Source organism: Penaeus japonicus, unplaced genomic scaffold (genome assembly GCF_977035675.1).
Source record: "Penaeus japonicus unplaced genomic scaffold, GWHDUDI00000001_assembly GWHDUDI00000019, whole genome shotgun sequence".
Taxonomy (NCBI): Eukaryota; Metazoa; Arthropoda; class Malacostraca; order Decapoda; family Penaeidae; genus Penaeus; species Penaeus japonicus.
Window position 1 is genome coordinate 20173827 of NW_028234421.1, and position 5000 is coordinate 20178826.

The window sequence follows — 5000 nt, forward strand, 5'->3', positions numbered from 1 at the left end:
CATGGCGACAAAGGTGTGAAGGGGAGGGGATGAGGTGGGGTGGGGGGGGGGCACACTACAGGGAAATGGGGAGACACAGTGTGTTCAAAACGGACAGATCCATTCGTCCGCATGCACGCATAAATGCATACGGACAATGCCCTGTGGACATTCCGCTAGTAACACTGTCTTTGTCCCTTCGCTGTTGAAAGATTTTGGACGGACTGAAAGAGGGGGGGGGGGGGGAGGGTGAAAGAAATAAATGGAGAGAGATGTGGAAGAGAGGAAGGTGAGGGGATAGCGAGAGGATAGGGTCTATCCAGTCACCGGTGCCATCAAACTATCCAAACCCGTTCAACCAAAACCGAGGCCTTTCTTCCAATCGCTAAGCCACCCCCTCCTATCCCTCCCCTCCCCCCGTCCTCCATCCACTCTTAGTCTCTCTACAGACCCCTCTCTGTACCTGTACCCTCCCCTCTGTATCTATATCCATCGACACTCCCCCTCCCCTATTTCTGCATCTGTATATCCCTCATCCTTCCCCCCTCCCCTCTACCCACCCTTTCCCTTATTTCCCGATTTACCCCCTCCCTGCCCCCCCCCCCCGATCTCCCCCCCTTACCCTTCTCCCCTATTTCCCGATTTACTCTCTCCCTGCCCCCTGCCCCCTGCCCCTTCCCCCCCTCCTTGACCTCCCCCCCTATTTCCCGATCTACCCCCTCAGCCCCCTCCCCAATCTTCCGCCATCCCCGACCGCCCGCCCTCTTTCCGGGTCTCCCCCCCCCCCTCGCCGGTTTGCACGCGATGTAAAACCATCCTCGCCAGAGCAGCGGCAACGCGTGAATAGAGATTTACGCACGCACTTGGAACACCCGGGCTGGACGTCGTGATATATCACCAGGACCTACAGCGCCGTGAAATATTACTCCTTTCTCCCACTCCTCCTCTTCCTCCAACCCCTCACTCCTAATCCCCTCCCATTCTTCCTCCTCTTCCTCCTCCCTCTTCCTTCTCATTCTGTTCTTCCTCCTTCCTCCTCTTCCTCCTCCCTCTTCCTTCTCATTCTGTTCTTCCTCCTTCCTCCTTCCTCCTCTTCCCTATCTTCTTTCTGCTTCATTTCCTCTCACTCTTCCATTTCCCTTCCCCTTTCTTTTTCCTCCTTCCCTTCACCCCTTACCTTCTTCCTCTTACTCTTTTCTTCTTCTTACTCTTCCCTCACGTTCTTCCTCCTCCTTCCCACTCCCTTACTCTTCTTCCTCTCTCCCCTTGTCTCTCCTCTTCTTCCTCCTTCCCCTTCCCACTCCTCTTCCTCCCTCCCCTTCCCACTCCTCTTCCTCCCTCCCCTTCCTTCTCCTCCCAATCCACTCCTCCACCTCCTTCACTTCTTCCTTTGCCCCTCCGTTTCCTCTCTCCTCTCTTGTCTCCCTTTCTACTCCTTTTCTCTCCCTCTCCCTATCCTCCTCACCCCTTCCCATCTCCAACGAACCCCCCCTCCTTCCCTCTCTTCCCCTTCCTCTTCCTCCCCTCTCTCCCCCCTCTCTTCTTCCTCCTACTATCCCCCTCCGACACCCAAGCTCCTCCTCTATCCAGACGACATAAATCAAGCATAATGTACTATAAGCAAAGCCTGCTTTATACCGTATATAATGCACACATACCCCCCCTCCCCCCCCCTTGGCGATAAAAGAATGAAGAGAGAAAGAGAGATGATTAAATATATAGATAAATAGATAGATAAATAGAGAGAGAGAGGGGACAGGGATAAATGGATAGATAGATAGATAGATAGATAGATAGAGACGAAAAGAGAGAGAGAGATGAATAGATAGATAGGGAGAGAGAGACAGAGAGAGAGAGAGAGAGAGAGAGAGAGAGAGAGAGAGAGAGAGAGAGAGAGAGAGAGAGAGAGAGAGAGAGAGAGAGAGAGAGAGGGGAGAGAAGAGAGAGAGAGAGGAGAGAGAGAGAGAGAGAGAGAGAGAGAGAGAGAGAGAGAGAGAGAGAGAGAGAGAGAGAGAGAGAGAGAGAGAGAAATGGAGATAGATAGATAGATAGATAGATAGAGAGAGAGAGAGAGAGAGAGAGAGAGAGAGAGAGAGAGAGAGAGAGAGAGAGAGAGAGAGAAAGAGAATGAGAGAGTAATGAATAGATACACAGGGGGAGAGAGAGAGAGAGAGAGAGAGAGAGAGAGAGAGAGAGAGAGAGAGAGAGGGGGGGGGGGAAATAGAGATAGATAGATAGATAGAGAGGGAGAGAGAGAGATGGAGAGTGAAAGAGAGAGAATTCAGCGTCAGTTCAAACGACAAGAAACCCGACAGGAAAATGGGTGACTGGGCCCACACAAAACACAGCCTTAAGAGAAGGATGAACAAGGGCGGGTTTCGGCTGGCAGGCGATGAGACGCTTCAGGTGGGGACTACAAGAGGCGGACAGGATGGGTGGGGGTGGGGGGGGGGTTTACTTAGCGGGGTGCATGGAGAAGGGGAAAGAGGGAGGGGGAATTGGAATAGAGGGAGAGACGAGGGAGGAGGGAGATGTGGGTGGGAGGTAGGGAGGGTGAGTGGGAAGATAAGAGAGAGAGAGAGAGAAAGAGAGAGGGATAGAGATAGATAGATAGAAAAGGATAGAGATAGATAGATAGATAGATAGATAGATAGATAGATAGATAGAGAGAGAGAGAGAGAGAGAGAGTAGCAGGCAAAACATAATGAAAAACAGTGGAGTGAGGGAGAGTATAGAGAAGAGAGAGAGAGAGAGAAAGAAAGACAAAACAAAAACAGAAACAAGAAAAAACAAACAGAAGAAATTAAAAAAAAAGGATGAAAAAAAGTAAGTCGTCTGACCTCATTTAACCTCTCCGCCTCTTCTCACTCCTTCCCTCCCACCCATTCACTCCTCCCAGCCCACCCCGACACTCTCAACCCCCCCCCCCCACTCTCCCTTCCCTCCTCGATCCTTCCCTGCAACCCCCTCCCCTCCCTTCCCCTCCCCTCCCCTCCCCCTCTCTCTCTCGCTCCATTAATCGCTTTCATCTCGCCGTTGTTCCCAAGGGACACTTTTATTGTTGATTATCATCGTCACGGCGACCGAACATGACGCGGTGAGCCCGGAAACTAGTTTTTTTTTCTCTCTATCTCTCCTTTTCCTGTGTGGAATTTCTTTTCTTTTTTCTTTTTTCCCTAATCAATTTCCGATTTGCCGTCGCTTTGTTGACTGTCTTTGGATGCGGGATGATCTGGGATTAGGTTGTTATTTTGATTCGTCCCATAGGCTGTGGGTATATTCCTCTTTCTTTAACTTTAGTTTTTTTTCGTTTCGTATGACTAAGCAAGGTAAGTACTAATATTATCTATATAATGTCTCCTTTCTTCTTGAAACCGTACTTTCGTATTTGCTTCTTACCTCCTTCTTTCGTTTTCCTCTTTCTGTATTCTTCTCTATCCTATCTCCTCCTTCTTTCTCCCCTTATCTGTCATTCCCAATTCCTGCCTCCATATCTCCCCGTGTCTTCATCTCGACGACCCTGTATTTGTCCTTCCTTTCGAGCCGGGCTGTCGGGTGCGGACAGCCCCAGCAAGCCATTCCGTCGTAGTTGGGTTCTGAGGCAATCCCACATCTTTACGTTTCTACCTCCATGGTGAATTATACAACACTGCCGAGACCATGAGGCATTTACTAGCAGGCCGGAGCGCATGTGCTATGCCGCGCGAGGGTGTGGCGGACTCAGAGTACATACATACACACACATACACATACACAACACACGCAAACAACACATACCTACAGTACATACACATACAACACACTGCATTACGCAAAGCAACGTTCCCTTTATCCGCGGATGACAAGGTGGGAGGTACTTTGAGTTCTTGAATGTACGGTTCTCAGTTGCAGCCCCCGCGAGGCACTTTAAAGCCTCAGATGGTGCGGCTGGTTGAGGAAATACACACCCACACACACACACACACACACACACACACACACACACACACACATACATACATGCTACCTCGGGTACTGTATGTAAGAGAATGTGTGTAACTTCGTTCGTGTGATGACTATTTGTGTCTCCGCGTTGCTCCGTTGCTTTCCTGGGGTTAATCCTTCCGTTCACGTGCAGCTATTTTCAATGCATTACGGACCCACTTGTCAATATTATGCTAAATGCACTTTACGCTAATCCACTAAGGTTCGCATATCGCGTCTCCATTACACCCCGACGCGTGACTCCTGGGAGGCAGTGGGGGAGGGGGAGTGGAGGGGGGGGGGGTAGTTTCACCAGCATAGCCAATATGTCGACAGGGTGACAGGAGCTTAATGGTAATATGCTAACACTTTGCGAATAATAAAACTATAATTATTCATCTTCAGCAACCTCCCCCCTCGTCCTCCTCCTCCTTCCCTCCCTCCCCTACCCCTTCATACCTCCCTTCCCTCCACCATAACCCCCCCCACCCCCCCTCCCTATTCTTAATTCCCTTTACTTCCTGCTTCTGTTTACCCCTTGCGAGTCCCATTCTTGCTTTATTTATTCATCGTAACTCACTCCGTAACCCCTTTGCGTGCGAGGGGGTCATAAGCACAGTTCTAATGACACCGACGTGTGTTAATTATCCGCTCACACAAATGTTGCTACCGGTCATCTTCTCAATTCTCCAGCTCGCTGTTCCCCTAAATAAGAAGAGTTTTATTCTTCGTAGATTTTTTTTAGTTAATTCACACGTAACTCACTGCATCATTTATCGTATTAAAGCTAATTCAAAAGCGTTTTAGTGCATTAGCTGCCAGTTTATTATTCACTTATGAATTAGTCAGCGTATCTTGTACCCATTCATTTCCAACAAAGCTGTAATGGACAACATAGCTGTATCCTGTTGTAACGTCAACGTCCTCATACATCTCCTTTTTATAAACCTTTCATTTTCTTATATTCTTCTCTCTGTAACGAACTGCATTGCAATCTTGACACATATTGTGCATTTGTACATCATTTAATACAACGTCTGACGGCAATTCCAGCTATC